Source organism: Cynocephalus volans, chromosome 8 (assembly GCF_027409185.1).
Source record: "Cynocephalus volans isolate mCynVol1 chromosome 8, mCynVol1.pri, whole genome shotgun sequence".
Classification (NCBI taxonomy): domain Eukaryota; kingdom Metazoa; phylum Chordata; class Mammalia; order Dermoptera; family Cynocephalidae; genus Cynocephalus; species Cynocephalus volans.
The window spans coordinates 18201520-18219854 of record NC_084467.1 but is presented as its reverse complement, the minus strand read 5'-3'; the positions used below and the strand labels follow the sequence as shown (position 1 = coordinate 18219854).

The 18335-nt window shown below is 44.4% G+C and overlaps 1 protein-coding gene across 2 annotated transcripts in view; it reads left to right on the top strand.

Annotated features, from left to right (window-relative positions):
• Window positions 1–8830: 8830 nt before the first annotated feature.
• The window catches only part of LUZP1 (leucine zipper protein 1), a 74234-nt gene continuing 64729 nt past the window's right edge, over window positions 8831–18335 (top strand). The window contains exon 1 of one of the 2 annotated variants that reach the window (XM_063106410.1): window positions 8831–8906. The gene's annotated coding sequence lies outside the window, so the exon portion shown is untranslated. The remainder of the gene's footprint in view (window positions 8907–18335) is intronic. The other variant, XM_063106412.1, reaches the window with a different exon arrangement.

Genomic DNA, 18335 nt, shown 5'->3' with positions numbered 1-18335 from the left:
GCCTGTGCTGACACCAGAATGAAATAGGCTGAAGGAATTCCAGCCAGAAGCAAAGAAATGATGCTTTGATCAGCCCAGAGCCATGTTTTGGGGAAATGTAGTGCCTCTTAGGTAGGCACTGTTTGTCATTGTCCCCACTATATTGATGAAGAAACTGAGGCTCGAAGAGGTTAACTTGAGTACCTGGGTCTGTCTGACACCAACCCCTTTGTTTCTCACCAGTACACTTACCTGGCCTGTGGACAGGTCAGCAGAAAGACACCTAGGGACCTAGGTTGCCGCAGCACCCTGCCCAGAATTACCCAGTGAGTAGGATGACAAGGTTTGTCTGGGCCAAAAGGCAGTAAGCGAAACAACCATGTGATACAGTGCCTAACAGTTGTTATAAAACTCAGATTGAGGCACCATCCATTGTATTAGTTTGGTCCTTTGTATAATACATTCCATGAGAGTTTAGTGCAGGGAAAATTCTGTCCCTCCAAATCACTGGCCATATGCCTTAACTCATTTAATCCTCCCAATGACCCTAAGAAAGAGGTTTTATTGTTATATCATCACTGTTTTTCAGATGACAGAGCAGAAGCCCAGGGAAATTAAATAACTGTTTAAGGTCATGTGACTAGAATTAAGGTCATGTGGTAGAATTGGGTTTCAAAGCAATGCAGTCTGGCTCCAGGGTCTGTGCACATAATCACATGTTTACTACTTCCCATACAATTTGTAATTCATCCTGTTTCCCTCTTTGCTTTGACTGCCAGGAAACTCAGCACCGTGGATTTCGCTCTATCGTAGTTACTGTCCTTAGAAAACTTAGCCTTGCATTTCTACTATAACTAGTCAGTTTTTCATCTTTCTTTCCTCCTCTCCACTGGGCTTCGGTCCAGGCTTTCATCACTCCTTGATTCTTGCTCTTTAATATCAATCAAATGGTCTTGAGGCTGTAATAGAAACCACCTTGAAACCATTTTTGGATAAGGCAGGACATAATACATTATTGAGATGAATAGAGACTGTTTCTAATCAGCTGGGCCAGATGGACACAGTTAGTGCTAGATAGATATCTTTTGACCATCTTTCATGTGACCAACACTACGCTCCATCATCTGGAGGATATAACAATGAACCCAAGTTAGTCCTGTATTGGTTATGTTAACTGCTATAATAGAATACTCCTGAAGTCTTAATGACTAAACACACTTGAAGTTAGCTCACTGTGTGCCCCACTCAATCAAGTGACTGAGTGGGATCCAAGTTGACTAAGGCTCTGCCACGTTCCGCATAGGGCTGGTGTTCAGATCCAATTGGCAGATGGGAGAGAAAAAAGAGCTTGGAGAAAGTATATATACTTCTTAACCACCACTTTGGCATGAATGCAGCACACATCATCTCTTCCCATAGGCACCCCCCCTTTTTTTTGGCAGCTGGCTGGCACGGGAATCTGAATCCATGACCTTGGTGTTACTAGTTCCCATATCCCATTGGTGAAAGCTAGTCATATACCTAATTGCAAGGAGTGCTGGAAAATGTAGTCTGGGCTGCTTTTCTCTAAAACAACCCTATACATGGAAAGGGAACATCTTTGGTGAACAGCTGACATTGTTCCAGTTCACAAGGAGCTTAAAATTATTGCACCATCTACCCTTATACAATGGCTGAGAATACCATGCAATATGTATTGTGGCCACCAGGAGGGAAATGGTTTTGTCTCATTTACAAGGAACCATTGTCAAAAATGAGCATTTACATTTTAAACCAAAGATATTTGTTCAACAAGGGAATGGGATCTTATGGGACAGAGAGAGTTCATCACGATAGGGAATATTCAAGCAGAGGCTGAATTTTCACTTAAGTGGAGGTTCTAGAGGGAGTCAAGCTAGATGGCTCCTACCAGTCCTAAGTTTGAGCTTCCGTGCTAGGTTCCATAGTCATCCCTGAGCACCTACCTTGTGCCAAGTTCTGGGTAGGGCTTTGGGGACCCAGAAACAAATTCTGGTTACTCAACTGTAATGAGAAAGCAGGATAGTGGAATGGTCTGAGCTCTGGAAACAGGAGACTGGAGTTTAATTCCTCAGCTCCCTTGCTTCATAGCTGTGTGACATGGAGAAGCTACTTGGCATCTCTGGTTCTCAGTTTCCTCATTTATAAAATAGGGCCCTTAGTTACTTGCACAGATTATGAGGATTCGATAACAAAATATACTTAGAGCGTTTGTAGCACAGTGCCTGGTGTGTAGTAAGCACATTATTGTATTACTAGTAAATTACTACATGTAAATTAGTGAATTAGTATGATGACCTTGGATAAGTCCCTTCATTTTTGAAAGCCTCAGTTTACTCATCCATAGGATGGGAGGTCATGCACTTCCATCACAGGGTTGGAATCTTGCTGTGTTGCAGGGTCTGGAGCCTGCCATTTCGTCTCTCAGCTTCCTCACGGGTTAAGTGGGTCGCATCTTACCCAGTTGTAAGGATGGCCAGATTATGGCCCAGAGGAGGAACCTGAGTTAACGAGGACGCGATTTCCTGGCTGCGCTCCGGGGAAAGGAGGTTGGCGCTGGGTCCCATCCCCCGGCCGGTCCTGCTCAGGAAACGCCGAGAGAAAGCCAGGAACCAGGCCTGCCAGGCCCAGCGGCCCCTCAGCGCCTTCCCCCCGCCCCGGCCCTCGACTGCAGGAAGCCAGCTGGCGGGAACGCCCTGCCCGGTGGCTGGGAAAGGCCGGGAGCGCGCCCTGCACCGCCGGCTTCCCAGGCCCGCGGCGGCGGCGGCGGCGGCGGGCGGCGCGGAGCTGTCACTGCGGCAAACTGCGAGCGCGCGGGTCCCCTCCCCCGCCGCCGCGCTGCTGGTGCCGTCTGCCCGTGAGCATCTCATCAAGTGCTGCAGCCGCAGTCATGGTTCACGGGCGGCGGGAGGACAGAGGCTGAGTCCTCCAGGCGCCAGCGCTCCACCCGGCACGAGCCCACGCCGCCGGGGCTGCGCTGGGGAGCGGGGGTGTCCAGCCCTCTCCTTAGGGAGGGGGAGACCGCGAGGCCCAGGACTCCTAGGTGAGTGGTCCAAGGTCATGGCTAGTAAACTGCAGGGCCGGGATATGACTCGTGGTCTGTTCGATTCCAAAGTTTGTGCCTTGAGTCTGTGGTTCTGTTGCAGGTTCTTGAGGGGTTCAGGGTGGGGGTGGGGGGTTCAGGTCTGTGGAACCTCAGGATCAGGAGTTCTGAATCTGATGACCTTCCCGAGGTCTGTGAACCCCTTGGCATTGTCTGTAGCATGATGTGTGTGTTGCATTTTTCTTCAGAGCTTCGAAGGTGTCAGTGACTCAAAAAGGGTTAAAAAGCATAGCTGTTCAAATCCTCTATGAGAACTACTGCTTTATGAGGGCATGAAGTTCCTCTACAGTCTATAGGCATCTGGAGAATATCTCTGCAGGGCCCTGCTGTTACTCTGTAGGGACTTGGGGCCTCCAAAGGATCCCAGAATCTTTCTACCGGATCTTGAGAATTTTTCTATAGGGTCCTGGGATTTCTCTGGGGATTTGAGGGCTTTATGGGTCCCTGGTGTCTCTTTCTGGGGTTCTGAGAATCTCATTATAAAGTCCTATGGTCCTCCGTGGTATGCGTTTTAAACCTGTGCCTCAGGAAGCCTACCAAGTACCTGAAATTGTAGGCAAGATTTTGTGGGTCTGTATATGTGTACTTCTGGGGAGAGGTTTCATGGATTTCACCAGATTATCAAAGTGATCCATGATCCCCCCAAAACTGGGAAAAATATTGCTTTAGAGCATCCAGTGTTGGACAGACCTTACTCCCTTCTCACCAATAAGAGCCAAGGAAGAAAAAGATGAAGGAGATAAAAGGCAGTATTTTCTAGTAGAGCACGAGCTTTGGAGTCAGGCTTTTCTGGGTTAAAATGTCAGCTTTTTGTGGCTGGCCGGTTAGCTCAGTTAGCTAAAAGTGCAGCCTTATAACACCAAGGTCACAGGCTCAGATTCCCATATCAGCCAGCCACAAAAAAAAAAAAAAAAAAAAAAGGGTCAGCTTTCCCACTTACCAGCTGTGTGACCTTGAGCAGATTCCTTAACCTCTCTGAGCCTCCAGGCCAATTCCTCTAGGAAGCCTTCCCTGTCTCCTGGATTCAGTTAGGTCCCCATTCTGCATCCCCCAGTCCCTCATAGCACCTGGCCTGATCCTTTGTGGTATCTAATGCAATTGCTATAAAGTAATTGTGTTTAATGTTGACTTGTCTCTCAACCCCACCAGTCCCAAGGTCCAGGAAGGCAGGGACTTTTGCTGTATTATATTCCGTGTAATGCCTGGCACATGTTAGGTGCTCAGCCATTTGTTATGAAATAAATAAAAGAGTGGAAGAATGGAGGGGATGTATGCCAGACACTGCACTAGAGGCAGGAAGGATCAAAAATGAATAAGAATCATTCCTGTCCTCGAGGAGGACCCGGGCTAGTGGGGGAAGTAGGATGAGTCTGTGCAAGGAAGTCTGTCTTAAGTGTGCTAACGGGGTATAAACACTAATGGGGAAAGCACCAAGAGATCCAAAGATGTGTGAGACTCAGTCCCTGAAGAGCTGATATTGTGGCTTTCCTTTATATTATGTGTAACAACTTACAAAGCACTTAACTTGCATAAAATATCTGGTATCCTGCAGAGGTGGGGAAACTGCTGCTGAGAAGAGTTCAGTGACTTGCCCAAGGCCACCCAGCCAATAATGGTTGCTTGAGTACACAGCTCACTTGCTTTGGAATACAGCCTGCCTCCTCCAGGACTTGGGTTTTGATGTTGTGTGGTTCTTCATTTAGATTCCACTAGATGTGTGACTTTGGGCAAGTTACTTTACCTCTCTGAGCCTTGTTTTCCTAATCTGCAAGACAGCAATAATAACCCCCTATAACCTATATGAGTGAGTGTATGTAAAGTACGCAGCATGATTCTTGGTTGATAGTAAAGGATCCATAAATATTTGTGAAATGAATGAATGAATGAAATGTATGGAGTGATGGGTGCCCTGAAATGTAAGGGGACTTCAAATCATGCCATTTTGGGGGATGGTAGAAAAATTGAGGGTGATTTTATCCCTTCTCATTCTTACTTTCTGTGATTCTTGTGAGACTTTGCACTGGCCTGAACCATGAGTTATAATTTATTGCCTGCAAACCAACACTAGTGAACCAACCTCAGCTTGATTAGCTTTCTTTTTATACATGTCTTTATTGCCTTTTTTTTCTGATGACAAAGTAATACCTGCTCCTTGTAAAAAATTTAAATTGCAGAGAGATATAATGAGGAAAAATGAAAGTACAAACTTAAACACAGTAGACACAAGGTGCTGACATATGTTATTCTTTAGAAAATGTGGGAAGGGCATAGGACAGTGTGATGGGTAATTTTATGCATCAATTTGACTAGGCTAGGGGATGCCCAGATAGTTGGTAAAACATTATTTCTGGGTGTGTCTGTGAGGGTGTTTCTAGAAGAGATTAGTATTGAATTGGTAGATTGAGTAGAGAAGATGGCCTTCCACTAATGTGGGTGGGCATAATCCAATTCATTGAGGGTCCGATAGAACAAAAAAGTGAAGGAAGGGCAAATTTGCTTCCTCTCCTTGTACTGGGACATCCATATTCTCTTGCTCTTGGACTTCAAAGTTCCTGGTTCTCAGGCCTTTAAACTCCAGAACTTTTACCAGCATAACTTCCCCCCACCCCCCTGCCCCAAGGCTTAGAACCACTGGCTTTCCTGGTTCTCCAGCTTGCAGAAGCCTATCATGGGACTTCTCTGCCTCCATAATTGTGTGAGAAAATCCCACAATAAATAAAGAAATCCCAAGATAAATAAAGACGTGTGTGTGTGTGTGTGTGTGTGTGTGTGTGTGTGTGTGTGTGTGTGTATTTTATTGGTTCTGTTACTCTGGAAAACCCTAATAAAGACAGGGAGAAAAAAAAAAAAAAACAACCTTCCTGCTGATAAGTCTTTTGTACTGGCCTTGCCATAGTTCTGGGAGTTCTGTTAGCCGTCTCGCCTTTGGCTTGTAGCATTGAAAGTTCAAGTGCAGCCAAGGGCTGGGATGGGTGGAGAAGGTGAGAATTCTGCAATTTACTCTTACTCTTTTCATTTAATACCCACTAGACGCCTTTTCTTGCCTATTCATTCTAATCTATCCCATTCCTTTTACTAACAGAAATTTTTGAGGGCAGGACTATTATTTAGCCATACTTCTAGTCCAGATGCCAGTATATGGGAGGCCTTACTGGAAGGACATGTTGAAATAGTAACAGCAACCACCATATCCTGGCATAAACTAGGTGCCAAGCTCTGAACTAAGCTCTTTCACAAGTTATTTCTCACATGTTATAGTTATTACTATCATATCTCATAGCCACTGTGTGAGATAGGTACGATTATTATTCCCATTTTGCAGATGAGAAACTGAGGTGTAGAAACTTGAAAGCCCAAGGTTACACAACTGGCAAGTGGTAGAGCTAGGATTTGAATTCTGATCTGTTCTGTGCCAAGGCTTTTGCTGTGAATAAGTGAATAATGGTTGCTGGGGTCCTGGGTCCCAGGGAGAAAGTTCCGTATTTAGAACCTTCACTGTATGTCCTGGGTTCTCTCTTCCAAGGGTTTACAGTGTTTGGAATCAGCGTCAGCACATAGGAGCAAATCAGTAAAGGCCTTTTCTTTGCCTGCAGCAATCCTGTGGCCATGCTTACTTTTCATGGGAAGTGGTGTTTTTGAATCTCCTATTCCAAAAATAAGCCACAATTTGTCAGGGGCTCTTGAGGACCAGCTCAGGCATTTCAGGACAGCTATTTGCCTGTCCACAGAGCAGGAAATTAATCAGAACCCCAAAGCCCTTCCCCTCTTCCCACAGGCCAGTGCTCTGGAAACGCCCAGTGTCTTGCTGCAGCTCTCCTAGAGGACTGAGGAGATGCCAAGGGCAGTTTAACACAGATCCATCTCTCTGTAAGGAACGTGAGAAGAGAAAATGTAAGGCAGAAATGGGGTCAGCTCTGCTGCAAAGAACTTGCAGAGAGAACTCATAGCTGTCCCCAACTTGGAGGGGTGCTGAGTGACAGAGATGCCCTGGGGCATCAGATGAGAGTCTGCAGAATCCACCTAGGGTCTGGAGACTGGAGTGCTGCCTCCTGTTTCAATGGCATTGCTTTCCAGGGCTACTTTCAGCAAGCCTCTTCCTTTCTCAGCATTTTAAAATCTTCCACTGTGAAACGAATGGGTGTATTATGACAGAGGTGCTGTGTGATATTAGGAGGTAGAAATAATATTGATGATAGTAACAATATTGAAAATAAGAATGACAACTATATCATTTGTGGAACATTGTGCTTGGTGCTTTCCACACAGTATCTAATGTACTTTTATTTATTTATTTATTTTTTGTCGTTTTTTTCGTGACCGGCACTCAGCCAGTGAGTGCACCGGTCATTCCTATATGGGATCCGAACCCGCGGCGGGAGCGTCGCCGCGCTCCCAGCGCTGCACTCTACCGAGTGCGCCACGGGCTCAGCCCCTCTAATGTACTTTTAAAACAAACACTGCCAAGAACCATACTATTATCCTTATTTTACAGATGAGGAGACTGAGGCTGAAAGAGAACTAGTATGAGCCACAATATAGGTATATGTTCCCAGGGTTTTCTGGCATCAGAACTTGAGTTCCACAAACATGTGGGTTCTGACCTCCAGGAAGTGCTAAGAAACAAAGAGGAGGTCCATTTGATACAAGTTGTAATATGTCTATGCCCACATGAGAGTTAACACAGTGTCACTGGGTATTCAGGGCAGGGAGGGTTGGCTTCTGGCTGGGGGAAACCAGGAGGGCTTGTCCTGTTAAGATGAAACAGCAAGGGAAGAGCATGAGCAAGGGGCGGATGTGGGAAAGCAGTGGGTGTGCTAAAAGAAGTTTGGATAAACTTTACTGTGTGCATGTGTGTGTGTGTGTGTTTGTGTGTGTGTGGTGTGTAAAGGTAGGAAGTGATCATACCAGGCCAGGACTTTGGCCTTTATTCCATAGGCAATAAAAAGCTTACACAAGAGATATCTCAAGAGACCAGCCATACTGCTGCAGTCAGAGAGGAAGCAGCCCTCAGCGCATCTGTGTCCTGGCTTGTGAATGCCTCTGTGTGCCAGTGCGTGGGAGGGTATCCGCAGGGAGAGTGCGGCTCAGGCTGTGTCCTGTACTATTCTGGGTGTAGGTCTTGGGTTCCCTTCGAAGCCCTCCTCCTCTCTTCTCTGGGTCTTGGGTACCTTGCACTTAGTAGGCCCACATGAAGTGTGTCATAGAATAATTGTAGGGGTTTGAGATCATCTGGCCATCCCTCCTTCCCATTATAAAAATATGAAAGTGAGGAATATAGATTGGAAAGGACTCGTTTAAGAACACACAATGAATTAATAGTAGAGAATAGGGGACTGGGACCCGTGCCTTCTGAGTCCAAGCTGAGTTCCTTTTCCACATTTGCTGAGTAATAAAAACAGTGTTTGCTGAGTGATTATTCCATACCAGGCCCTGGGCTAAGCACCTTTCCATGGATTATCTCATTTAATCCTCACAACCCCCTGGAAGTGCCACTCTAGAAAGCAGGGAGTCTTGTCTTCCATTTCGATTTCCCACGGCGCCTACCACAGGCCGTGGGCACCTAGGGAGAGAGGCAATAAAAACTTGGCAGAGTCAAAGTATTCCTGGGAAGGGGGGAAAGTACGGAGGGGGCGGGGGCTGGCAGAGCAGCTCCGCCCCTAGCCACAAGCCCCGCCCCCAGAACGCTAACGTCACCACCTGACCACGCCCCTCATTGTCAGTCCCTGGGAGCCCGAGCAGGCGCCGGCCGCTGGGACCTGAGCGCCGGAGCCCTCGGCCGGCGGGAGCGCGGGCCGGAGCCGCTGAGGTGAGGGGTCCGTGGGGAGGCGGCGGGAGCGCGGCGCGGAGGCCGGGGCGGGCGCGGGGAGAGGGGGGCGGCAGGAGGGGGCAGCCGGCTGCGGGAGGGGTCGGGGCACCTGGGGCGACGGTCGGGGCAGACCCGGCTGGCGCTCCCGGGGGAGGGATGGGGGCTGTGGAGTGTGTACGTGTGTGGGGAGCTCGGGTGGGTGAGGGAGGAAGAGCTCTGGAGGGGGGATCTTGTGGGGCGAGACCTTGAGAATGTTTTTGGAGTTGGAAGAGAATTTGAGGAGATTTCTGTCGTGGAGGGGGAGGGAGGGTTCGGAGAAGACTTCTTGGTGGGAGCGAGAATCTGAGGAGAAACGTTCGGGCAGAGGCGCGGAGGAGAGTGTTTAGGGTCGAGGTGGGGGGAGGGCGCGCGGGGCGCCGGCCGGGTGGGGGCAGGGCGCGGGCCGGTGGGGGGGCCCGGGCCGCCGGGGAGGGGGCTGCGCGGGGCCCGGCGGGCACCGGGGAGGAAGGAAGTGATCATACAGGAAGAGCCCGGGAGCTCGGGGCCGGAGGAGGAGGTGGGAGGTCTGGGAGCGCGTCTGGCGGGCGTGCGGGACGGACTGCGGAGCGCGGGGGCGCGGGGGCGCGGGCGGCGCGGGGAGGGGTCCCCTCCTCAGCTGTCGGCCGCGCCGCCCGCGTCCCGGGAGCTGCTGGTCTCGCAGCCAGACCGCCGGGCCGGGAAGGAATTCGAGGCATTCGCTTTGTTTAAGTTGCCAGTAGACAGTCCTGAGGACTAATTAATGGTGGAATCTGCAGGGGGACGCGGGCGAGCCGGGCCGCCCCCCGCCCGCCAGCCCGCCCGCCGCGGTGAACTTTCCGCAGCGCGCGGCCCGCCTCTGCGCACCCCCCGCCCCGCGGCCCGGGCGGGGAAGGAGCCATGGCTTCCCGAAGCGCAGGAATGAAGTGCGGTTTCTGGGGCCGGTGGCCTCTGGCTGCCGAGGCTGCCTGCAGGGAAGCGGCGTCCCGGAGCGGCCGGGCTGGGGCTTCGGAGGCCGGTGTAGAGCTCTCTGAGGTGCCTGCCGTTTTTGTTAATAGCCTTGGAGAAGGCTCTGCTAGCCGAGAAAGACCATCTTGCTTTGGAGCATCTGTTTCTTCATCGCGTCAGCCCCTTTCCTAACGCTGCAGAGCTTGTTGTGGCTTGTTTCGGAAATGCCGAGGCCAGTGCTCACACTTAAGGGTGGGAGAGGGGAGAGAGGAGGCACCCCTAAACCCTGCAGTGTGGTCTCCAGGAGGCCAGAGACTGCTTGCAGATTCTCCGCCGCAGTTTCATTGACTTCAGTGACCTTGGGGGAAGGATTGTGCTTCTGAGCTCGGGCTGCCTTATCTGTGGACTACGGGGAAAACACTTTCTGGACCTCCCTGCCTTTTGGGGATATTTGGAAGGGTGGAGTTTGTTCAGTCTATTTCTTTTACAAACTGCTGCAGTTCTGGCCTAAGGAGCTAGACTAGTAGTGTCAGAGCCGGGAGAATTCAGAGCACCTCGTAAAATTCTACTACCTCAGATTAGGGAGGGAGGGGTTTGGATTTTCGGAGAATCTGTACAGTGTATTCTAGATTGCCTTCTGTCACTTTGTGTGCAGCTTTGGTGACATTGGTGTGGTTGAATTGAATAACCCCTATAGAATATTCCTCCCTTGTCAGAAATAATTGTTTTGCTCAGAATTCCCCTTGGGGCAGATTAAGGTTTTGCTCAATTTACTCAGAAGAATTTTCCAGGTTTCTAAATTTAAGTCACTTTTCTAAACATAGTAACAAAGTTTGAAAAACTGGAAATAGTGGGATGGGAATGGAAGGGGTTGGAGTATGAACAAAGCAACAAATATGTGGGTACTTCAAAAAGTTCGTGGAAAAACAGATTTGAAAGGTAATATGAATCTTTTCAGAAACTTTTTGAAGTACACGTGCGTTGGCAACCAGCGATTAACAATACGGACTGTTAATTAGTCTTTCTTGATTATTAGGTGTTTTCTTTATTATTTATTTTTCCTTTTGGTGGCTGGCTGGTATGGAGATCCGATATTAGGTGTTTTCTTAATCTTAAATAATTTAAGACGAAGAAAGAGAAAGAACTAGTATTGTTGGGTTGCTTACTCTGTGCCCATTAATTGTGCGAGGTGGTACATATATATTCTTCCCAACAATTCTGTAGTTGGCATCTCTGTTTTACAGATGAGCATACTGAAGGTCAGAATGTAATGTGACTATCCCAAGTTCACACATACAACTAGTAAGAAGTGGAGCTGGAATTTATTTTATTATTTTTTATTTATTTATTTATTTATTTGTCTTTTTGTGACCGGCCGCACCGTGCTCAGCCAGCGAGCGAACTGGCCATCCCTATATAGGATCCGAACCCGCGGCGGGAGTACTGCCGCGCTCCCAGCGCCGCACTCTCCCCAGTGCGCCACGGGGTCGGCCCATGGAGCTGGAATTTAAACTCAAGTCTGTTTCTAAGGTCCGTGGTTATTTCTACTATGCATGCTGCCTTGGGAACCAGGAGACCTAGTTTCTAGGCCTTTGACTCAGCCACTGAGTCACTGTGAGCCCTAGAACAAGTCAATTAAGTCTATTCTCCAGTAAAGTTGCCTTCTTTTTTTCCAACAATGTTGTCAGTATATATTTTTTTATTTTTTATTTTTTTAAAAGATTACCAGTAAGGGGATCTTAACCCTTGACTTGGTGTTGTCAGTATCACGCTCTCCCAATGAGCTAACCGGCCATGCCTATATAGGGATCTGAACCTGTGGCCTTGGTGTTATCAGCACCACACTCTCCCAAGTGAGCCACGGGCCAGCCCTTGTCAGTATATTTTTGAGGTGTGCTAGTTTTTTGGTAGAAAGACAAACATGTAAGGCTATGGCAGTGGTATGTCCTATATGCAGTAGGTGCTTAATTTTTTGTTTATGATGGAAGATTTGTATTAAAATATAGAGTACCTAAGTGATCATGTATTTCATGTGTGTAATGGAAGATGATGCATAGCTAATAGCCTTTCCACTGTAGAGGCCATCATTAAGGTGACATTCATGATCAGAAATTAAACCTTTTCTTTTCTTATTCTTTTTTTCTTTTTCTTTTTTTCTGAACCATTTTTAATGTACGAGTAACAAAGCGTTTTGGGACATTGTCATTTTATGAGTAGAGCACTGTACAGGTGACCCAGATAGTCTAAATTGAAAGATTTGGTATAAACTTTGATGCACATAATAGATGCTTAGTAAATATTTGCTGAATGAGTGAATACATACATTTTTAAAAAATCAGCTTTATTGAGTTATAATTTACGAACAATAAAATTCACCAGTTTTAATGTGCAATTTGATGAGCTTTGACAAGTATATACAATTGTGTAATCACCATTACTGCCTTCATTCTTTTATTTATTTATTTAATCCCCCCCCCTCCAAAAAAAAGATGACCGATAAGGGGATCTTAACCCTTGACTTGGTGTTGTCAGCACCACGCTCTCCCAAGTGAGCTAACTGGCCATCCCTATGTAGGGATCCAAACCCTTGGCCTTGGTGTTATCAGCACCACACTCTCCCAAGTGAGTCAGGGGCCAGCCCCATGCCTTCATTCTTTTAAACTGTGTGTTATCTTTTAGTAACAGATGGATGCTTGGGAATGTTATGATTTTTATAATTTTTTTGGTGGATGGCCTATACAGGGATCCAAACCCTTGAACTTGGTGTTATGTTATGATATTTCTATGCTCAGATTCAATACTATGAGATCAGAGTGAATACTAGAGAGTCAGTGTGCCAACTTGGTGAATAAAAGAAAACGTTAGGTATTTAATGGGGAAGTGAATGAGAAGAATAAGGGAGGGAGACACACTTGTCTGGTCAAGGGAAAGATGAATAAATTTGGGAAGAACCAGATTTTAGTTACTTTTAGGACAGAGGATACATTTTGGGGGGAAAACTACGAAAGGATTTATTAAGGAGTTGAACTTTTAATTTTTGTTCCATTTTGAAACGGTAGCTCCTGAAATATAAAACTTAACATCTTTGGCTACACTGAAGAGGAATCATCCATGATTCTTCATGATGAAGAATCATGGTTGTTCAAATAACACTTAAGGGTGGGGATACTATAAAGTGGTTGAAGGCCTTGTCCTTCCCATGACATAATATCCTTGATGTTGGTCTCTAACTTGTTTTACCTAATATTCCCCAAAGGGAAGAATACTTGTACTTTAAGTAGAAATTGTGGCTTGCTGGGAGGATATAAGATGATTTTTTTCTTCTGATAATTTCTCGAGTCACTGAACCTGTTCCAATCTGCCTTAGTTTAAGTCTCTGTCTTTGTTTTAGAAAAATGCTTAAGTCCTCTGCTACTGAGTTTCTAGAAGAAGCCCCATTTTTACCTCTTAATTCCTTCTTTCTCTTTATTCAATTTCTGTTGTAATTTTATTTTTGGCGGCTGGCTGGTTTGGGGATCTGAACCGGTGGCCTGGGTATAAGGCTGTGCTCTACCCAACTGGGCTAATGGGAGAGCCCTATTCCTTCTATTTCTGTATGTTGATTGTTTTATAAGCCCCCCTCCCACCCAGAATTCATCTGAGTATGGAAACTTTTTTTTTGTTTTTGAGCTTTTTGGTGAGCAATTTATTTTCTCTTTAATACACAGTCTCAAACTGTGGACTTCAAGAAGTCTGGGAGAGAAAGTGACTTTTCTTTTTATTTAGTTTGCCTTCTGAGAGAAGACAGTTATCAGCAAAATAACAAAGATAGGAAAGTTGACCAAGTAATAAAGGATGGAAGGATCATATATGCCAACCAAAGCTATTGTAAAACACACAAGAAAAGATTTAACCAAACAAGCTGTATCCCCTAAATTTACCTCCCAAACTCTACAGTGATAGTGACAGTGGAAACTATTACCTCAACCATTGGCCCTCCATATACTGTACCATTAGGAAATAATTAAAATGTAGTCATCCCTCAATATATCTGTGGGGGATTGGTTCCAGGAGCCCCACAGATTCCAAAAATCCTTGGATTCTCAAGTCTCTTACATAAAAAGTATTTGCATATAACCTACACACATCCTCCTGTATACTTTAAATCATTTCTAAATTACTTATAATGCCTAATACAATGTAAAAATTATGTAAATGGTTGTTACACTTTTTAAAAAAAAATTTGTGTTTTTATTGTTTGATTCTTACTTTTTATTTTTTTCCGAATATTTTTGATCTCCAGTTGAATCCGCAGATATGGAGGGCTGGCTGTGCCCTCCAGACTACCTACTCAACATTTTGAGTGACTGTAGGGAGAAAATAACTCTATGAGGCAGTCATTATCCTTGTTTCATATAGGAGGAAGCTGAGCTCAGAGCAGTTACCGCCAGATCTAGTGAGGGTATGGTTGATGTTTAGCTCAGTTATGGTTGATGTTTAGGTTTGGGATCTTACTATTTCAGTACACTCTCTGGTGTATTGGGAAGGAAGAGCTTGAAAATACCATGTTAAAATATAAGCCACAATATAACAAGCATTGCCAACCTTTTTAGGCATTGCTATTTTTCTTTCCTTCCTTCCTTCCTTCCTTCCTTCCTTCCTTCCTTCCTTCCTTCCTTCCTTCCTTCCTTCCTTCCTTCCTTCCTTCCTTCCTTCCTTCTTTCCTTCCTTCCCTCCCTCCCTCCCTCCCTCCCTCCCCGCTTCCCTCTTTGCTTCCCCCCTTCCTTCCATCCTTTCTTGTCAGTCTATCATTGAATTCTTAATTTGTAGAGATAACCTCCTTACATTCCAAGGAAGTTGTAGTTCATCCTTCATAGCACAATTCCCTTCCCAGACTTAGCATTTATTCTTTATAAACATGGTACTTTGTATTTACTGACTGTTTGAAGTACCTCTCCCTTTATTTATATGTATCTGAAAGATTCCATGAGGTTGGTCTATCATTCAGAGTCATCCATATTTGCATGCACCTCTCTATTCTTTTATCTGGACAAAGTAATATTTTTATTTTTATTTATTTATTTATTTTAAAAGATGACCAGTAAGGGGATCTTAACCCTTGACTTGGTGTTGTCAGCACCACGCTCTCCCAAGTGAGCTAACTGGCTATCCCTATATAGGGATCCGAACCCTTGGCCTTGGTGTTATCAGCACCACAGTGTCCCAAGTGAGCCACGGGCTGGCCCTCACCATCCTGACTTTTAACAGCACAGATTAGTTTTGCCCTTTTTTGTACTTTTGTAAAATGGAATCATATAGTATATATTCTTTTGGGTCTGGCTCCTTTTATTCAACACTATTTGAGCGTGTAAAAAATTTTAGTGCTTTTCTTTGGAACTTGGAATAAAATCCATATTCAAACTCTTTACCTGTAATGCCTTGTATAGCCTACCTACCTCTCCAACTTCATCTTATGGCAATCTCATGCCCATTGTGCTTCAGTCACACTAGCTTCTTATTTATTTAATTTTAAACTCAACAAACTCTTTCCCAGCATTTATTGCTTTTTTTTTTTTTTTAAAAGATGACCGACCGGTAAGGGGATCTTAACCCTTGACTTGGTGTGGTCAGCACCACGCTCACCCAGTGAGCGAACCGGCCATCCGTATATGGGATCCGAACCCGGGGCCTTGGTGTTATCAGCACCGCACTCTCCCGAGTGAGCCACGGGCCGGCCCTCTCAGCAGAGTTTTTGATGATTGATCATAATTATGCTTATGTATAAGTAGCAATTTTAATTTCTTAGTTTATCAATATGGATTCTTTTTACTAGAATTATCCTTAGTGTTTCCTAATCCAAAGGCTGGAAGTGCATCAACTGCTTCAGGTGATATAGACAATTTGGGTGTGAAAATCTAGGAGTCCAGGCCTGGTGCCACAAAGCAGTTATTCCTTTGGAACCTGTCACTGGCAAATAACTAACTGTGCAAAAGTTCTTTCTTGGATAACCACTACACCACGGAAACCCCTCGAAAAAGTTCTTTCTTGGAAAGGTGTTAATTAATCATTGTTTGTTTAATACTCTCAGATTGGAGTTATTAACTGAAATGAGATACCAGGTAGTACTTCATTAAAAATCATTCTTTTGCCTAACATTTTATTTTGATGTTAACAATGAAAATCTTGAGCCAGTTAAATCTGTTTAAAATTACTTTGTCTGACCTGTCAGTAAACTCTCTCAGTAGTTTTTTTTTTTTTTCCAGTAGTTATTCTTCCTCCTGTGTTAAAGGCAGAAGTTTGTACGTACTTGAAGCCAATTTAATTGCAAATTTAAATTAGTAGTAACTGGGATGATTTAACTTAGTACATATTTCATAATTGAGTGGTGAGTATATGTCTGTTACTTAAGAGGTGCCTACTGTATATTTTAAATCAGTGATTATTTTGACTTTTCTGATGGAACTATATTAGAAGATTGAAGAGTAATTTAGTAATTGTTTTTATGGAAACATTGAAGCAGAAGTACTTGTTAAGTATCTGAGCGACACTGAAGTAATTTTAACTTTCATAATCTCACTGTTATTTTTTTCCTTAGCAATTTAGAAATACTCTGAAATCAGCTTACTTGCTTTTTAACTTTTTTACTCCAAGTCAAAACAAAAACTATAGGTAGAACACATTTAATTTATTGACACTTCAAACCACCAGTAGACTTCAATAAGTTGAAAAAATTTCTTGAAATGTGTGGAGACAAGTGATAAACTGGAGAATTTGTTTCAAAAAGTAGTTTTCAGAGTTGTTTACAAAGTTAGTACATTCAATCTCCTACACTTTACACATTCGCAGTAGAATTGTTCATAACCTTGGAGTACTTTTCTGAATTATTAAATTTTATTCAGATAAAGCTTATATTAAATGTGGTTTATTGTGTTCTGATTCTTTGACATTTGGTTATCCATTTGTGGTTCATTCTCATTCTTTGACTATTTTGGTTAAATAGCACTTTACCTTATAAAGTTATTAAAGCTATTATAAAGTTCCAGTTCTATAGCTCAGAGAGCCTCAATTTTCTCATCTTAAATGGTGAGAGTGGTTGTGAGGATTAAATAATTTAACATGATTAGAATGTGGTGTTACAACAACAAGGTCAAAAGTTCGGATACTTGTACCAGCCACCTGCCAAAAAAACCCACAGAAAACAAACAAAAAAAAGCCCCCCAAAAACCCAAAAAACAAACAAAGCAAAACATTTAACATACAAAAGCACTTAGGTCATAGTACTGGGACTTCAGTAAATATTAGTCATTATTTCAGTTTCACTCTTAAAGCTTTGTTTATCCAAAGAATAGCAGAAAACTTTCCTGTTTTTATGATTTTTTTTTGAATTTTACTGAATATTTATTGAATAGCAAATAAGTGTAAGGCTCTATGCTAGATGTGGTGGCAGATACGCTGAATTTGGATGAATTTTTCTGACCTGAAGGCTTACTATCTAGTGAAGGAAACAAGTCACACATAGAAATAATGTAGAATACAGTGCAGATTTTTCTGTAAAAATTATAATAAAGTTCTAAAAAATGACAGGTAGTGGGGAAAGGGAAGTTTTCAACTGGTGAGGATCTGGAAAGGCCGGTAGGAAGATAATAATTTGAGCAAAGAGTAGGACTTATTTCTGCTTTCACTTACTTTTCAGAAGTCATGCAAACACTAGGTAAAGTATCTAAAATGCTTCCACTTAATTTAACCTGATTCTCCACACCCCCACTGCCCCCTAGCAAACTGTACAAATTGCTTTTATGTTGATACAGGAAGTTGAAAGGTAGTATTGAATCATTTTTAAAATTTAGTATGACAGTCTAAAGTCAGATACCATTTTTAATATACTGACAAACTAGAGGAAACAAGAATTTGTTTTTTCTTTAAAGATGACCGGTAAGGGGATCTCAACCCTTGGCTTGGTGTTGTCAGCACCACGCTCAGCCAGTGAGCAAACCGGCCATCCCTATATAGGATCCGAACCCGTGGCCTTGGTGTTATCAGCACCGCACTCTACCGAGTGAGCCACGGGCCGGCCTGAAACAAGAATTTTTAAAGGCTGAATTTTAACTTTATTAATTTCTGATTAAGGTAAACAACTTTCTCAGTGACTAGTTTGATTTCTTTTATTGTAAATATTTTTCTTCAATGGCTTTTTTGTAGCCCAAACATTGGCTATATGGCTATAACTGGTACAAGGGAGAGATGATTTCTGAATGCTTTAGCTAGCCTTTCTTCATCTCTTAGAGAAAGACTCTGCAACTGGAAACTGTGACTATTGGTGAGATAATATATGAGAATATTTCAAACCATTATAATTCTTGAAAATTGGGCCAACCCCGTGGCGCACTCGGGAGAGTGCGGTGCTGGGAGCGCAGCAGCGCTCCTGCCGCGGGTTCGGATCCTATATAGGGATGGCTGGTGTGCTCACTGGGCGGCCCGTCACAAAAA